At 41.0% G+C, this 18,725-nt stretch overlaps 1 protein-coding gene and 1 long non-coding RNA gene across 7 annotated transcripts in view; one reads left to right on the top strand and one right to left on the bottom strand.

Moving 5' to 3' along the window:
- Nucleotides 1-18,725, bottom strand: part of DUSP10 (dual specificity phosphatase 10) — a 43,500-nt gene that overhangs the window by 10,445 nt on the left and 14,330 nt on the right. The window lies entirely within an intron of this gene.
- LOC108528265 (uncharacterized) lies at nucleotides 2,342-17,022 on the top strand. 3 transcript variants are annotated; one of them, XR_001885086.1, is made up of 4 exons: nucleotides 2,342-2,428; nucleotides 4,519-4,582; nucleotides 12,923-13,260; nucleotides 13,371-13,522. It is a non-coding gene; the product is annotated as an uncharacterized LOC108528265 (long non-coding RNA). The 3 variants fall into 3 exon arrangements; XR_001885085.1 differs by lacking the exons at nucleotides 2,342-2,428; nucleotides 13,371-13,522 and adding an exon at nucleotides 16,931-17,022 and having other exon boundaries at nucleotides 4,402-4,582; XR_001885084.1 differs by lacking the exon at nucleotides 2,342-2,428 and having other exon boundaries at nucleotides 4,402-4,582.

Here is an 18,725-nt window from a genome sequence, read left to right as displayed (position 1 = left end):
GGGCGGTACTAGCTCCATCCACAAAGATTATTTCTACTTCTTGTTTTCTATGAAATGTTCTTTATACTCCATAGATGTGATTGGGTATTTTACAGTAGGAATTGGGTATTTTACAGTAGGGTATTTTCAAGTTCACTTGAAAATCATTGCTACTGTAAAATACCCAAGGCAGTGTTACTTAAATTTTCTTATGATCTTGTCCCCAGGGAACTTGTATTTCTTTCCCAAGAAGAGTGAAGGGAGGCCCTATCAAACAGAGGCAGAGAGAGTTGAATGGGAGTGTTGTCTCACTAGGTGTAAGGTATGAAACAAGAGATAAAGAAGTGTTTCTCTTACTCACGGGAAGAGAGAGATTTAGGAGGCTATGAGTCAGAAGTCTTCTTATGATCACGTCATTTGACTGCTTCCCTCAAACCAGTGTGGTCTGGCTTACATGTGAAATGCCTTATGTGTGAAAAGACATAAACAAGGAGGTATCACAAGCTTAAAATACACACACATATACATAAAACTTCAGATATATACATACAACATACTGGGATCTTGAATCCCATTGAGTATCCATCCACATTATTTGGCTTGCTGTATTATTAAGTCTTTTAGGAAGATGTATCTAAAAATATTTTAGTCCCTCCATTCAGGGGTTTTTTCCTGTGTGAAGGAAGCACAGTTATCTACAGATATATCTTAAAAGCCAGCTCTAGAAAAGACAGTGGATGATATACAAAGCAGCAAAAAAAAAAAAAAAAAAAGAGCTTTGCCTTAGATTTAGAATAGTGGGTCTACCACATGCCAAGTGTGTGACTTTTTGAAAGCTATTGAAGTCTTCTGGTCTATCTTTCCCTAACTATAAAATAGGATACTACTACTTAGGTTTGTCATAATGATTCAATTATTTTGTGTGTACAACAGCCATCCTGGTATTTTAAAAAGGCAGTCAAACCCTGCAGCTATTTGAATGATTATCAAATGGAGCAGCAAAGCTAACTAGCACTGGAGATAGTCAGATGCAGGAAGATGACCAGAGACTACAGTGGTCAATGTCAGTGTTGCTAGAGATGAACTTTTGATGCTGGTACAGATGCTTCAGAGCAGTGGGGAAAAGGAGACCATCCTGCAGAGGCAAACCCATACAAGGGCATCACCAGATAGACAGAACAAAGCAGGAGCCATGGGGACAGCCTACTGTGGCTCTGCTCTGCTAAAAGTGTACTTAGTGTTGTTAGCCTAGTCTACACTCCATCACTGCTGGAGGAAGTGGCATGCAGAAGGGGGGTTGGGGCTGGTGGTTAGTGTGGTCGCCCTTGAAAACCTCTTATATTTAGTTCTTTATGTCTATGATTTTTAGAAGACTTGAAAAAAAAAAAGACATTTTTTAGGCGTATCAAATAGCCAAAAATACATTTCTGGTATATTTTCTAAAAATATATGTATATTTCTAGAAATTTTAGAAATGGACATATAGAAAAGTTATCACACACACAACTTTTTCATACCTCAATTTCCTCAACAAGTTGAGGTGTTTACAGTTTTTCTCAGTCATTCTATAAAAACTTAGTTTCAACAACTTATTATATGTATACATGCAGCCTCACTCTACAACTATAACTGCATTATTAATACATATTCTTTTAAAATATACTTTTCTTTCTGTGTATTTCCAAATTAAGAGCTTTAATAGAATTTAGATTCTTAGAGAGCAGGACTAGTCTTATTTAAATCCCTTTGTACACAGGAATTACCCCCAAGTCACATGAAGACAGGTGACTGCTGATATGTTAGATAACAACAGGAGCTACAGGGAAAGAGGTATTGAGATAGGTGGTCAATTTCTTTTTGGAAATAATTTACAAAAACTTAACAATAAAGAGATCTTCCTGGTGTTTTCCTAGTGATAAACGATAGGCTGAAATCACTTCCAGAATAGCCCTCCCAAAACAACCTTCCAATAATAAAAGTTGTTCATTTTTACTTAGTTCATCTAACCAAGTAGTATTTAGTAATGTTTTAAGAGAAAAAAAAAATTCTGAAAAGTTGATACCAGAATTTGCCTGAATTTTGAGTTAACAATAGTCTTTTCTTTGGATTGTCTGGACAAAACAGCATAATATAGAATACTGATGCTTCCATGAAATAGACATTGCTTCTGTTGTTGCCGTGTAATAACTTTGGTATCATAGTGATACGGGAGTTAAGAAGAAATTACTTAGGCAGATAGTGAGGGTAAAGAAGTCCTAAAGTTTTCCTTTTAATGAAGAGCAGCCCCAAATCATTTTCTAACAAAGAGTAGCCTGTAAAGTCGAGCTGCAGACACAGACAAGCAAACTGGTAGCCTGCACGGGTGGATGCCAGCAGGAAAGAATTACCTGGGACTAGACATGTTCAAAATGGAGGCTCCATCTTCCCTTCTCTGCCAGCCACATGTAAGGTAAGGAGCAGACAAGATGGCGCCAGGCAAGGGGAGAGTTCATTTGCATAATAAGTTTAGGGTGGGGTGACCACCCTCCCCAGAGTGCTGTGTAAACCTCACACCTGGTCAAACCAATCTGTGAGCCCTACATAAATCAGACACCGCCTCCACAAGCCAGACTATAAAATCCGGTGCATCCACCACCAGCCGACGTTTTTCCTCTGGGAAGTCCCCTCTCTCTCACTAAAGAGCGAGCTGTTTTCCTTTCTCTTTCTTTTGCCTATTAAGCCTCTGCTCCTAAATTCCTGTGTGTCCATGTCCTAAATTTTCTTGGTGTGAGACAACGAACCCCAGTTATTTAAGGCAGACAAGGTAACCACTTCAACAGTTACTGTTGTTTCTCTCAGATCATGTCCCCTCCCTCCCACCCCAACATTAAAAAAATCCAGCATTCCAGAAATAAGCTAATACTTGATGATGACACTTACTAAGAACTAAAACAGTCACTTTTGCTCCTTCCTAATCTTTGTATAATTAGCAATGTGCTTTCTTCTCGATTTGTTGTTCCATATACTTCTACTTTTTCCAGTCATTAACTTGTTTATCGGAGGGGTCTTGTGGTTTTTCTTTTTTATATTTTCGAATATACTGTTCCCTTCCTTTTTTGAAGAAAACCTTTGCCATGCCCTCAATAGGAATAATTTTTAAAAAATTCTTGCCCACATATTTACCTCAAAAAAGTGAACTGAGTCAGAAACATCCAATGATTTAGGAATTGTGATTTATGAAAATTGAAAATAAAGTTTAATTGGAGGCCTTCCAAGAAATGCTGACCCTGGAAAGTTTTTGTCAGAGCTTTAAAGATTCCCCTCTGCTCCCACCACCCTCCCCTCCTGGCTCAGAAGTTGCCTCAGGACAGAATTGGTATAGAAAAGAGCTGGGGATTCTATTTCTGCAGGCTGGAGTAGCTCAGTCCACACAGAAAAGTCAGCCTCTGGTTCCTACCCCCTAAAGGGAGGTACACTTCTCTTGCCCCCCTCCTACCATTTCGATTTTAAGGCTTTAATGAATAACCAATGTTTGAGCTACCACAAGTTTAATTTGTGTGTATTTGAATAACACAGGCAGATTGTTTTGAGAGGATACCTCCAAGTATGTAAAGATTGTTTTGAGAGGATACCTCCCAGTATGTAAATACAGCCTGTTTCTTTAAATCTGTTACCTCATTTATTTACATTAGAACAGAAAGCACTGCCAGAAGCAACAGCTGATGACAGTCATGTAATTTTCCACAAAGACAACAATTAAACAGCTCTGTGTTATTTTAATGAGCAGATGACTTTTATGTGAGCCAGATTTGAAGTGTTAAGATCTCAAGAGTTCCCAGAGCCAGGAACCCCTCAGGTTTTGCAGAAGTCAGTGAGACTCTACGAGTCTGGTTTCTTCCCCACCAGGGCCTTGGGTTTGGTCTCTGTCTCTATCCCTCTTGCCCACTTCTCCTCTCTTCTCTCCCTCACCTCTTCTCCCAGGCTCTTGCTCCTCTACCCTGATCCCTCCTCCCTCCCCTCCCCTCTGCCTCTTCTCCCTCCCCGTCCCTGCCATCTCCCCTCTTCTACCCTTCTCTCCCTCTCCCTCCACCTTCTCTGTCTCTCATAAATCCATCAGCAGTAGATGGGAAGAAAACATGAGAGACATTCTACCTGGAATACATTTTGATGCTTGAATTTCAAATGAATCCACAGAATATTTGTTAGACCTATTTTTAAAAAGTCAAAGGTGGGCTGGGAAGAGTGATTGAGCACTCATTCCTGCCAGCCAAACACACAGTAAGGCTCTGCTAGTGCAGAGAATACCATCTTCAACTCACCCTCCCCATTCTGTCTCACAAAGGTTTCCGTAAGAACCATCTGAAGACATTGTGTGGGCATGGCTGACTTCAAGTCAGTCCCTCTGCCAGAGGGGTAGGGAAGTTCCTTCTGCTTTCCCTTAAGCCTAGTCTGCAATGGAAGGGTCAGAACAGATGTTTCTGGTGGATCCAGTTGTCCCCTCCATCCACACACCCTCCTCCCAGCCTGTGTAGTCTCATTTTTTTTTTTTTTTTAAACCAGGATTTTATCTACTTCTATTGAGCTCCATTCTCACTGACAAAAATGCCAACTAAAGAAAATAAGAGTAAGTATTTTTGCTTTCCAGGAAAGGGTTTTGGGCTTCAATCAAGTGGATGGCTAAGAAGGGTACCTACCAAGATCCAGTCTGGGGGTGAGGGGTCAGGGGCTGACAGAAAGACAGCCAAGTTCCAGCCCCCATGTTCCTGAAAACTTGCAAGTTCAGTTTTCTTTCTGGTTTCTCTAACTGTACATGTCTAAACTTTACCTATGCTAGCACAGACCAACCAGTTCCCAGGGAGAAAGACACACCATAAAACACTCATATCAAGTCTGGGATTTGTTAACAGACATGCCAGTTACATTAACACATTTTTCACTGTTATAATCTCTTGTATTTAAGATCAAACCCTCCCCAAACATTCTGGGAGTTGAGGAGGTAAGTGACATGCTGCAGAGACCCCTTCCCCACCCCTCCCCACTCCCTCAGGAGGAGACAGATGAAAATCATAAACACAGATTCCAGAAGGCAGTCACAAATTAGGGTAAGTCATAATGGAAGCTGCTCTCCAGTTCCTGGGTGCTATGAGAAGGGACTAATTAGATTGGGGTTCATGGACAGCCTCTCTGAGGTATGAGAGGAGATGGAATCCAGGAGAACAGAGGGAGAGGGAACACCACAGTGGGAAAGGCAGAGAACTCAGGGGATCTCTGAGTGACTCAAGGGAGCCACATGTGGGGAGGCACAATGACTGGGCAAGAGGTGGGTGGGGAGAAGGGCTAGGAGAGGGGGAGGCAGGGAGGCAGGGACCCTCCTCACAGGGCCTCTTAGGCAGGTTTTATTCTGAGTTCAGTGGGAAGCTGGTGAGTGTTCCAAAGTCCACAACAGGTGATCAATATGTGTTTGAAAAGAAAAGAGGGGGGGAGGGGGAAAGAAACAGAGAGAGAGAGAGAGAAAACGCACTGATTTACCAAATGGTGCAACTTACCTACACTCCAAATCCTGGGCAAAATTCATACCCTTTCCTTTTATGAATGCATTTTTTGTGGCCGCTATGGACTGATTGTATCTCTCTTCCCCACATTCAAACACACACAAATTCGTATGCTGAAGCCCTAAACCCCAGTGTGAGGTCGTGAGGGTAGGGCTCCTGTGATGGGAGTAGTGCCTTTATAAGAAGAGACAACACAGAGCTTGCTGTCTCTCTGTCTGCCTTGTGAGGGCACAGCAAGAAGACAGCTGTCTGCAAGCCAAGAAGAAATCCTTCACCAGAACCCAACCATGCTGGCACCCCAATCTTGAACTTGCAGCCTCTAGAACTGTAAGAAAATAACTTTCTGTTGTTTAAGCTCTCCAGTCTATGGCATTTGGTTAAAGCAGCCCAAATGAATATAGTTCCACTTGTAATTCCCAGTGTAGCTTACTTTTAGAAATATAACGTATAAAACTTACTTTTGAAGAGCAACACCAAAACTTGTGGGCTGCCTGAGAACAAAGCCCCTGAGAGCCAGCCCAACTTGGTATCATACCTTAAAGCCAAGCCAGAAATGGTCCAAGATCAGAATGGGGGTGGCAGAGTGTTGGGGGTGGGGGCTGCAGGGGGTGGGGGTGTGCTGAAAGGACCAGCATGCCTATAAAAGGCAAGCCTAGTAAGCTTTGCAGAACCTTAGTTCCATGAACCAGCTGCATGCATGCACAGAAGCCCACTCCTCTCCCAAAGACACTTCCCTCCTCATTAGATATATACCCTTCCAGATCAGCACTGGCACATGACCTCCATGTGGCATCCTCCCGGGCAGAAGAATATTTTAGCTGGAGACATTCTGTGTACTGTGGAGGCTACTCTGTACCATGTTAGGGCTCCACCGTTTTTGCTCACTGGTTTCAAACTTAATACTGGTTAATCCATCAAGACAGATTAAAGGAGGGGGAAAAATCCATGAGATCATCCTGGGAGGCTGCAGAGAGAGGAATGTTAACAGGAGGAGAGTGCTATAAAACACAAAGCCATATTTCTCCCAAGAGCTCAACCAGATATTCTGCATTATTGTTTCTCTAAAGAGAGGGAAAACATTCTTGCCTTTCAGTGCAGAAGTTTAAATAATGAAGCACTGCTAAACAAACAAACAGAGGAAAGCCCGGTAACGCTATTCATTAAACAAGCCCGCTGTACAAAAGGAAAACTGTTGCTCAACCATCCACCCCGAGGACCAACATTTATCCTAGACCCCAAATTAAACACATCACAGCTTCACAGCAAAAGTATGTTTCCCAATGGGATTTAAGTAAAGTCCAATTAAATAAATCTTCAGAAATGTCACGCACGAGCCTCACAGGAGAGCATATTTCTACTGTGAAACATTCCCATTGGAAGTTGCATTCACAAAAGGTCCTCTAGACACATCTGTGACAGGAGGGGTGGGAGAAAGCAGGAAGCTAGCAAAGTTACAAAAGTGAAGCCTGGATAGGGTTCCATTGCTAAAATCATGTATGGAAGTGCCCAGCCAAAAATGCTGCATCTGAGTTTGCTTTGAATGAAACCCCCATGTCCAACAAACAGCATTTATAACTGTATATTTCAGTAGGATCTGGAGGTCAAGGAGTTGTGGCTTAGGGAATTCAGGAAGTGGTAGGGGAAAGGATCAAATGTCAGTATCGAAATTTGAATTGTTTTCCTGAACCCATGTTTTCACTTCACAAAAGACATAGCAACAACTTCCTCAAGTCACTGAGCTGGATTCTATATTTGGCGAATATAATGAGCAAGGTTGAGTACTAAAGGATCAACTTCCAGAAAGAAAAGGCATGGGCTGTCCTTAAACATGGATTCAGCCATGTCCAGTGATCACACCATACCATGAGAGCTGAGCTTCGACAGGTCCACCCGAAGGAAGGTGAGGTCTCCATGCACTAAGAGACATACAAAGTTACATTGGGTTAAAAAAAAAAAAAGAAAAGGCTAGCATGTCCTTGCCTGGGTGACCACCTTCTGAGATTAGGGGCAAAACAAAACAAAAACACTGCTTGTCTCTGAGGAGGTGGGCTGGAATTGCATATTGTCAATGTGGACTTGAGGCTAAGTGGAGGACCAGCCAAGTAATGGTCAGTTCAACCTGGGGCATGTGTAATGAAGCGCTGACCTGGGATGCACCCCATATCTGGCACCATCAGACTTTCGACCATTTCTCCTGAAGCCATGTCTAACTTTGCGCAGGGTAACAGAAGCCCTGACCGCAAGGACTCAGAGGGCAGCCCTTCCTTCCACACTAAAGAGACACTGGGTTCTAGCTCTATGACCTCTTTTGCCACCTCTATACAATCAGGACTTAGGGTAATCTTTAAGTTTTTCCCAACTCGGGTGTTCTATAACTTCAGTATAGCCTTGATAAAGTATATGATATATGATATATATGATATGATATGGTATGATATGACATGAACAAACAATGGCAAGAACAAAATCAGCTGTCAGAGGGTGTGTAAAGTCTGGGTGCTCTGCTTCCCACTTCCAGGCCTTTGCATTTGCTGTTCCCTCTTCCGGGAACTCCCTTCCTATAGATCCTCACTGTGACAGTGTGATATGAAAAAAATATACATTTGATCTCTGCCCCTAGTTCCTGTAGCATAGCTTCTAAAACTCTTGGAATCTCTGAAGTTATGAGTGTTTTTTGAATGCCAATGAGATGACTAGTGGCTGGGGGCCCCTAAATAGCTCCAGGAAGGGAGCTGGTCACCAGAAAGAAAACAGCTTAATTAAAGGGTTGGGACATTCAGCCCCATCCCCCAAACCTCCAGGGAGGAGACAGGGACTGAAGGTTGAGTTGATCACCAATGACCAATGATGTCATTAATCTTGCCTATGTAATGAAGCCTCCATAAACCCCATCCATCTTCTTCATCTGACTATCCATCTAGATTCTTTGTAATATCTTTTATAATAAATGTGTAAACACATTTCCCTGAGTTCTGTGAACTGTCCTAGAAAATTAATGGGACCCAGGGAGGGGGCTGCAGAAATATTGACTTATAACCATTGTTGGGAAGGTGGGGTAATCTTGTAGGACTAAGCCCTCAACCTGTAGGGTCTGAGGCTAACACCAGGTAGAGTCAAAATTAAGTTGTAAGACATTCTGCTGGTGTCTGCTGGAGAACTGCTCTGTGTGTGGGGGGGAAAAATCCACAGAGGTGTTCTGAAAGTATGGTAGGAGAAAAATTTATTTTTCTTTAGACTCACATAGGTGATTCAGACCTCAGACCAGATGTGTTCTCAGAAAAGTCTTCCCTGACATTCAATTTACAGCCACCCTTCCCATTCTCTTTTTTCATATCATGAAGTTTTTAAGAGTTTCATTGTCTTCAGAACACTTATCACTATCTGAAGTTACCTATTTATTTCTTCCCTGTTTATTGTTCTTATTAAAATGTGGACCCCAAGAAAGTCAAGATGTTCTTTGTCTTAGAGGAAATAGAGTATAATGGTTTGGTGCACTAGGGCCAGACTGTCTCCACAACTTTCCAGTATGATCTTGACAAAGCTGTTTAACCTCTTTGTACCCTGAAATGGAGCTAATAATAGTACTAACAGGCAACAATAGTTATTGCAAGAATTAAATCAGCTACTACATTGTAATTATTAATAGAAATTCTAAGTATTCACTGTTTAGCATTTGAATTGTATATAGTAAGTGCTCATTAAATATTTTTAGATTCAGTGAACATTGGAATGAGATGAGAGAGGACCAGTTTATTGTAAAGCATCTGTTATATGCTGTTCAGCATTATGCTATGTATTTGCAAGATTTGATTGAAAAAATTATCCCCAAAGATAAATCTAATGAGGGACAGGAAAGAACATTAGGGAAATTCAGTGACAGGACTGGCAGAAGAAACATTTTCAGAACACACTGAAGATTGATCTGAACAATGCCATCCAGCTGTAACTCACACAGGCAGGTGCAGGACTGGCCAGGTGAATTCAGCACAAGGATTTAGAAATCCTGGCATTCCAAGGCTGGGAAGGAGGGCTGACTAGGCTTATGAGGAAGAGGCAATTTACAGGGGTGCTGGGCCTCCCTTAAATGTGACAAATAGGCACCTTCCAGGGAGGGCTCAGATCCAAGGCAAATCACAGTTGGTGGCCTCTTACCCCTTCTCGTCTCTCCTCGCCCCTACTCCTTGGACATTCTATATGAGTGATGAATGGTAGAGATGGATGGAAGGTAGTCACGAAAGAGAGAAGATGACTCAGGAGGGAAACTCACCCTGAGGGATGTCACTGGGCAGTAGGAGGGGCCCTCAATTCAGTTTAATATGCATTTATTAAGCACTAAATATGAAATGGAGGCACAGTACTCAGTATAGGGTATACACAAGCCAAGATCTAGGTGGGCCCTCCCAAGAGCTTGCTGGCCCTCTCACTTAAATGTGGTAAGCAGTAGCAGATGATTCCAACAGTATCTTCACCACCCCCAGGTGGCCCTGTTTCTTCTATCTCCTTTTGAAGGGATACAACACTGGATCTGAAATCAGTAATTTGGGGTTCCTCTTATCCCTCTTACTAACTGTGCACCTTTGGGCAAGTTACTTGACCTTAAGACCATGTGAAACCACACGATCATATCATAAGAGCTATTTCTTCAAACACAGGAGTTAGTTCTCTCTTTTCTAAAAATAAGGGCTATTACAGCCCTAGATCTCTCCAAGAGCAATAGCACACTATAATGCTCTTGAAAGGTAGAAAAAGGGCCTTGAAGCCTCTGGTCTTCTGGAAGGTGAGACACTCAGGGACTGTGTGAGAAGTGAATGCCTCATGTTCTGTACCTCTTCGGTTGGTTCTGATGAATTTGCTCTCCCCCTGTCAGAAACTGGGACTGAGACTTCCAGTCATTGAGTGGCAGAGAACACTGCCTCATAGTTATCTGGTGTGCACTGTTCACAGTCTCAAAGCTGAACGCCTCTGAAGAGCAGGTCTGCGTGGTGGCAGATGAAAAGTGCCCAGGGCTGGCCCATGTTAGAAAAAACAAGTCATATGGATTTCTTTTCAAAAGAGGCCTCTTTTATACATTCCAAAATCTTGTTTTATTCCTGGTTTTCACTGGTGAAGGAAACTTTCTTCCCAATAACCACAGAGTTCATGTTGGACTTTTCTTAGAAATCTGCATTCTAAGGTGGCCCCAAGAGGTACGCATAGGAGTCAACTTTCTAGGAGCTGGTGGCCTAAGAGGGCCTTGCAGAACATGGGCCAGGCCTGACTGAGCAGGAAACAGAAGAGTAGTGGTTACCAGGACCACAGACAAGAGGCAGTGTCTATTTTAAGCAGGAATGAAGAAACTAAACCAAAATAAATAAAACACACGGATCTTGGCTTAAAAATTCAAACAAAAGCCCCAAAAGAAAAAGCAACAATTGAATTAAATACCTTGTTTATGAAATGCAATAGGACATACCACAAAAGAGTAATTCCAGACAAGGCAAATGATAAAAAACACAACAAAAAATCAAAATATTCCTTACCCATAGTATCACCCTGTGTCAGCTTCCCATGAAGATCTCAATCCCAAAACCAACATTTAAGAATCCCTGGTATCAAAGAGGGGCCAACACATATGTTTGTCACCACCACTAACATGATGCTAATTGGGAGATGAAATAGAGAGGTCCAAGAGACTATAGCCTGAAGGGTTTTGAGTATGAAGGTCTCAGAGGCCTGCCTGCCTCCCAACTGATCCTAGTGGTCAAAAGCAGTTGCTCAAAGAGTGAGTCATTTTCCAAGTCTAGAATGCAAATGGCCATTGTCACCAAGGAAATGGTGTTACAGAGATAAGCAAGTTAAGCTGCAGCACTTAGCTCTCTCAGCTGCTGTTTTCCTAATACATACATCCAAATAAAAGGCAGTCTATTCTTGCAATACTGCAATATAATTTTGAAACTGACTAAGCAGAGTCAATGCAGACTCCACAAGTCAAGGCCACAGTCTCAATAAGAATGCTCTCACTTCCAGATGCTAGCCACAGGTTCAGGGGTTCCCAGGCCACTTACATTTCTAACCAGCTGGTTATAAATTCTGTGGCTTCTACAATGCTTCAGGTTTGATAATTCACTAGAATGACTCACAGAACGCAAGCCCTATCCTTATGATAGCTTTATTATAAAAGCTACAATCAGGAAGAGCCAGATGAAGACACACACAGGGCAAATTCTGGGAGGGTCCTGTATATGGGACTTCTAGGCCCTCTCCCTGTGGGATCAGGACATGTTACCCTGCTGACACAGCAATGTGTTCACTAACTAGGAAGTTTAATTGAGCTTTGGTGTCCAGAGTTTTTACTGGGATTTCATTACTTAGGCATAATTAATTAAATTATTGGCCTTGTGATTGAACTCAATCTTCAGTCCCACTCTCCTCTGCTGAGGAAGATGAACTAATACAAAGCCCTGACCTTCTAATCATGTGGATGTCTTTCTGATGACAAACTCTTGTCCTGAGTCATCGCATTAACATAAACACAGGTGTGATCCAAGGGGCTCATGATGCATAACAAAGACACTCCTAACATTCGGGGAGTTCCAAAGGTTTAGAAATTATTTCCCAGGAACTGAGGACAACAGCCAGACAAATTCTCTATTATGCAACAGTTTCTTAATGATGAAGAGTGCGGGCTCTGGAATCAAGCAGGTCTGAATTTGGCATTCTGCTGTGAGACCTTGGGCAACTTACCTAACCTCTCTCAGCCTCAACTGCCTCATCTAAAAAGTGGGGATAATAATAGTTATTACCACATTGAGATTGGCAACATTTGATAGACAAGTGATTCAGGCTACTATAATAACAAGATTTTTTTCCCAGTAGCTGCATTCAAGAAAGTAAAAACAAACAGGTAAAGTATTGCTAATATATTTTTCTTAACATATCCAAATATTATCATTTCAAGAGTCAATATTAAAAAATTACTAATGAAATATTTTACATTATTTTCTATATAAAGTTTTGAAATCTACTATATATTTTACATCTACAGCACATCTCCATTTGGACTGGTCCCATTTCAAGTGCTCAATGGCCACGTTTGGCTTGCAGCAAGGCTACTATATTGGACACTGCAGTTAGATTTAATAATACTATTGCTATCCCCATTAAATGAGTTAATGCTCAGTGTCATAATTGTTCCCATTCTACAAATGTTAACTAAAATATGCATTTGTTTGCATGTGAATGTGTGTGCATGCACGAGGAGAGGTAGTGACCAATGACTAAAACCTAAGGTGCTATAAGCCACACTACACCAGATGTCATGCGGTTCCCATGGAACGTCATCAAATAGCTACTCTTTTCAGGAAAAGAAACACTTCAGCTTGGGGAAGAGAGGCTCTCTGATGGATTAACCACAGCATGCTCTTTTATTTCAGCACTCCTACATCTCCCAGCACATGTTTTAATATGAGCCAAATCAAGCAGCCATGACAAAAGCTTTGAATGAGAAAAGACACCCCAAAACCAGTGCGCAGATACATGGGGATGCCTGAAGAAACTCAGAATGGCTTAAGGAGTGGAGGAAAGAAAAACTGCAGAGAGGAGCTTTGACTCATTGAGTCATTGAGCTGTTCCATGCCCTCTCAGGCTACCTCCCACAGCCACTGCCCAGCCAACAGCTAGCTGCACCCAGCCAATCACTCACTCCACTCCCTGGAAAAAGCTCCACATTGGGAAGCCAGAAGAATGTCACTAGCAAGAGATTGATTTCAAGGTAATTATTTAGGCAACTTTGTAGCATCTCATTCTCAGACCTAAAAGTGTTCTCAAAGTTTGTTTTAGTAAGTGCATATATTAACATGAAATCTCTGTGTCTTTTAATAGTGATATCCCACATTCATCTCCACCCAATCTTTGTAAGAGAGGGCTTCATGGATGCCATCACCACAGCATTCATCCAATTCTTTCTATTATCACTGGAGGAGAAATGGGGCTTTCTAGCCACCCTCAAAGTAGGAATGAAGAGACTCACCTAATAAGTGTACATGAATAGATTTTTACATAATATGCAAAATTAATTATAATAAACTCAACCAATTCATGTATTTTATCAAGGAAGACAAGCTAATTATCTGTCAAAGAATTATCTCCTATTTAAAGGGCACTTTACCTCAATTTGGCAAAAGAACTAATGGGGATTATCTTTCCATTCTGATGTGTTTTGCTGCCTGTGTTTGCTTAAGCCCCCAGAAGACTTCAGCACTGCACAAAAACCTCAGGATTTAGAAAAGCTGGGAGGGAGGGAGACACAAACACATCTACTCAACATCTCACTAAGTCTACCTCTTGTGGTTTTTATTGTCCCTTTAAGAGTGTTTTGTCTACAGTGTAAAACTAGGAGTGACTCATATTTATGAAACAAGGAGCTGTTGTTAGCCTTGCCAGATCATTCACTTCCATAATAGCTTCTGATTTTTAATAGTGCTGAGTGGTGCCTCCACATGTCCTCACTCTGCCCACCAAAGAGGTCCAAGATCTGCAATATGTGCCTTACAGGACATGTGGTAAACACACACATTCAGGATCAGTATCAAGACCTGTGGTCAAGGATAAAGATGTCCCTACAAACTCACAACTTTGATAGGTAGTTGAATCTTACATTCAAGAAAGTAAAGCAGAAGTTAAAAAGTGAAAGAGAATTGGGAGGAAAAATAAACTCAAACTGGCAACTAGCACCCAAAATGGCAGCTAGTACCCATTTCTCTAAATGGGGAGTGCAGTTAGGTGGGAAGGTGGAGAAAATTCCAAACAAGGGTTTCCTGCAAGAGGTTTCTCTTGTCATATCAAAACGTTGGAAACAATCTTAATTTATATCAATAGGCAAGTAAGTAAAATGTGGTAATAAGACAGGTTACAGCATTAAAGAAGAAAATCTATGATGACAACACAGGAAGCAGAAGTACATGCAATATAAAGTGAAAATGAATTTCAGTTTCTATATGAGAAAGCCTGCAAAACATGCACATATATGGGTAAAGAACAAAAAGAAACATAAAAATGAAACTAGGCCAGTCAGGGTGGGATTAGTAATATCATGTTTTTCTTTCTAAAATGTTCTTAATATCTTAACAATAAGTATACATAAAGTGTTTCTGCTAAGACTTTTATAAGATTTCCTTACAGAGAAATAGTATATAATTTTTCAGCACAGCACTATTTCAGGGGAAACAAAAAAAAAAACCTACGTAGTTATCTATCCACCCCACAAGAAACGTTGGGTTTTTCCAAACTTTTAAACAAAAAGATCTACTATGCACCAGAAAAGTATTTCCTACTTGTACTGCATTAGTGGTGACATCAAAGCATTTTACTGAACTATACCACTCATATGTCAGTTGAATATAAGCAGATTATGAATTATTATTGTAGATATTCAATATTATTATGGTTAATTTTTAATAAATGTTAGCTAGTATGCATTAGTTATTGTCTAAAGCACTTATACATATCTTACCTAATTCTCAATTGAGCACATGAGAAAAGAGCCATTACCCTCCCCATTTTATAGACAAGCAAACGGAGGCACAGAAAAGTGAACTTGTCCAAGTTCAAAATTATAATAATTGGCAAAATCAGAATTCAAACTCAGCAGCCTGGTTCCAGAATCTGTGCTCTTAACCTCCAAACTATACTCCCTTCAGTAGAAAATATATAAACTCCTTATAGGAAGGCTGAATACAAATATAAGGGAGCATCAGCCAGCTCATTCAATCAGTCACTAAATACTCTCATAAGAAAGGTAATGAGAAAAATTATGGAATGACCTGGCTGAATACTTGCACCCACAAGATTTGCTTATTTAACAACAACTTAGATACTAATCCAAAGGATTATATACTGGTTGGGCTTTTAAACATTCCAAACTGAGTGTTAGGAAACATGAATCCTATGCCAGTACTGCTACTAGCTACTTATATTCTCTTGGATAAGTAATCAGTTTCCATGTCTGTAAAATGGAATGTTTAGATCAAATGCTTGATAACATCTCTCACAATTCTGCGACACCATGTTCCTTGAAAAATGTCCTTCCTTTCTTTTTTAATTCAACATCGAGTAAGTGAATGCTTGCTGTGCAATGGACTATAATTCTGTGGTTTTTTCAACATTTCTAAAGTCATCCTGGGGTGGTTGTGGTTCAGAAAACTCCCCTTGCCATGTAAATGTGAGAACTTATGATCAATGAAGTTAATCTCCTTGAATTTAAGCTTTCTTAAAATTGATTACTCTTACATTTCAGAATAAAAAATGCTCCGAATTTTGTTCTCCATTCACTAATTCTATCACCTTGATCACCCATGTCCCCCACCCTTCCCCTCTTACTGGAGGACCTGAACGTTTGGGGTGGCCTGACTGCTATGGTTTGAATATGTCCCCCAAAGGTCATGTATTGGAAACTTAATTGTCCCTGTAGCAGTATTAAAAGATGGGGACTTTAAGAAGTGATTAGGTCATGAGGGCTCCACTCTCAAGAGTGGATTAAGGCCATAATCACATGGCCATTCCATGGAGCGGGTTATCACAGGGGTGGGTCCTAAGAAAAAGGATGAACTCTTAGCCTCCATTTTCTCACTGTCTTGCACACTTGCTCATCATGTGATGCCTTCCACCATGGGCTGATGCTTGCCAGATGTTGGCACCCCGCTCTTGTACTTCACAGCTTCCAGAACCATAAGCCAAATAAACTTTGGTTCTTTATAAATTACTCAATCTCAGGTGTTCTGTTTTAGCAGCATAAAATGAACTTAGACAGTGACGAAACTTTATAGTTGATATCTGAGAGGACAGTCAGATACTTCCACTGTGTGAAGCTGGGTGCTCTGTCAGAAGACAGATTCTGCCTCCATGAATGCTGCCCCAACACAGGATTCCAAGGGGTCCATCCTGCTGTCCCTTAAATTGTTCATTATTATTTTTCCCAGAGTCTGTCCTTGCCACACCCCCAGATTACCTGAGCTATATTTGTAGGCTTAGACTGTAGAAGGGAAGAACAGAGATAAGAAAGATTAGGAAAGGAGAGGAGAGAAACTAAACAGTAAATGGTTTGATAGGATCTGTTCACTTATCCCTGAGAATTAACCTTCCCAAAGGGCAATCATAACCTGCTAGAGATCCTTTCTTCACACACTTGAGGGAAAACAATCTATAGTTTTCATTATCATCCACACTAATAAGACAGATAATGAATATAAAGCATAAACAATCAAACACCTTTGGCATTAGAGTCTTTAGGATGTAGTCATCATACTCATCACAGATTCTTTCTTGCTCGTTATACCCAACTTTGTACCTGTACTTTTCTTTACATTCACTCATCTACTTCCTACTCTAGAAAGTGGGTTTATTAATGTGTGCAAAAGCAGGAAATATCATCCTTCTATCCACAGGCTACTAGGAGAATGAATTCTAAGTTTCCAGACATCAAAAGCACACTGAGCAGAAGTATACCAGAGCTACACCCAGGATCCACTAGGCACCAGCTGAGTGACTCTGAACAGGTATCTGAACCTGAGTTTCAGTCCCTCATATGTAAATTGGAATGTGATCACGAGACATAACACTTGTAGCACTGAGTGTGGTATGTAAGAAATACTTCATATACGTTAGAGAGAATTATCACAGTTTCAAAGGTTTGTTTTGCTCAAATTGTTACTCCTTAAAAAACTGTCATGACCAAAATTTAAAGTATCCAAAAGCTGGGATATAATTTGAGGCAAGGTTACTGGGAAGCCAGTCTACTCTAAGGACACAGCATAAGCTACTCACCTTAGCACTGGAATTTTTATTTGAGGATATACAAGAAAAATGGGGAAAGAAAGATGGCATTATAACTAAGGCACTGCAGAGGTAAAGCACAACTAAAGCCACCATAAGGAATGAGACTTGCAAATAGATATGGCCAGCCCGAAAACAACTTGGGCTTTGAAATCATAAGAACTGGATTTCAATTCTTATTCTCTCATTTGCTAGTAATAACAAGGGAGAAAATATTTAATCTGTTCCTCAGATTCCTTACCTATAAAACTCAGGATATAAAATGACGTTCACAGAGCTTCTCTGAGAACTAAATAAGACACATATATATGACAGCCCAATGCTCAGCATCTAGAAAGCATTCAAGAGCTTTTAACTTTTTTTTCTTCCAGACTATCTGGAAAATAATTTTCTAATTTCAGGGATGATAGGTTAGTCAGAGCCAGAGTAGTTCTATGTGATTAACTGATGTTCTGCTGGCAGATTAAAATACCACCTCATGAGAACCATAAGATCCATTCCTTTAAAATCTTATCATAAAAATACAGCATTTCAATAAGAATGTAAATTGAAAGAAAAGATTGAAAATGTCCCCTATCTCTTCAAGGAAGGCCCTCTTAGAAGTTTGTGTCTAGTCTTATTATTGTAAGCCAGGAAGAAACACTGTAATGATTGAAGAAAATGACTCACAGTCTTCAATACTGGAGCCCAGAACTCAGGTCTGGGAGCTAGAAGATGTGTTGCTGTCACCCTGAGACCCTCTACGCTCATGTTATTCTTTTCTATCTACTCCCCCACCCCTCCTCTTTCTCCTTTCATTTTTTGCTTCTCTCTTGCCAGTAGCAACAGCTGGTAATATTTAGCTCAATGGTAGTGAAGCTTAGGGCTGTGATACAAATAATGTAAGATTATTTATTCCATAAAATAAATATAAGATATGAAGGAACCGGATAGTGATGCTCTGATGCAAAATGGTGACTGCCTTCTTACCTCAGCACACAAAATAAGATCAGTCGAGTTCACATTATAACACGAGAGGTTTAAACTCCTCAAAGGGAGGACAGGCCTGATGCTACTCCCAGGCTCAGGCAGTTTAATCTGTTTACTTGATATGTGCAATGGACAGCAGATGCCTGACGGTGGTCCTATCTGAAGTGGTAAGCAAGAAAGCAAAATCCCGTTGTGGAAGCACTCAGGAAGAGTTGTGCTTTGTTTTGTGTTCCATTAAATTCAAGTCAGGGATCCAGGGCTGGGGGCAGCGGCCTGAGTAGGCCTTTACCACACATAAAACATTAAGGGCGGCCGGGCGCGGTGGCTCAAGCCTGTAATCCCAGCACTTTGGGAGGCTGAGACAGGCGGATCACGAGGTCAGGAGATCGAGACCATCCTGGCTAACATGGTGAAACCCCGTCTCTACTAAAAAAATAC

Source organism: Rhinopithecus bieti, unplaced genomic scaffold (genome assembly GCF_001698545.2).
Source record: "Rhinopithecus bieti isolate Rb0 unplaced genomic scaffold, ASM169854v2 scaffold_1673, whole genome shotgun sequence".
Classification (NCBI taxonomy): Eukaryota; Metazoa; Chordata; class Mammalia; order Primates; family Cercopithecidae; genus Rhinopithecus; species Rhinopithecus bieti.
The sequence above is the reverse complement of the archived record's forward strand: the minus strand, read 5'-3'. Positions and strand labels throughout refer to the sequence as shown.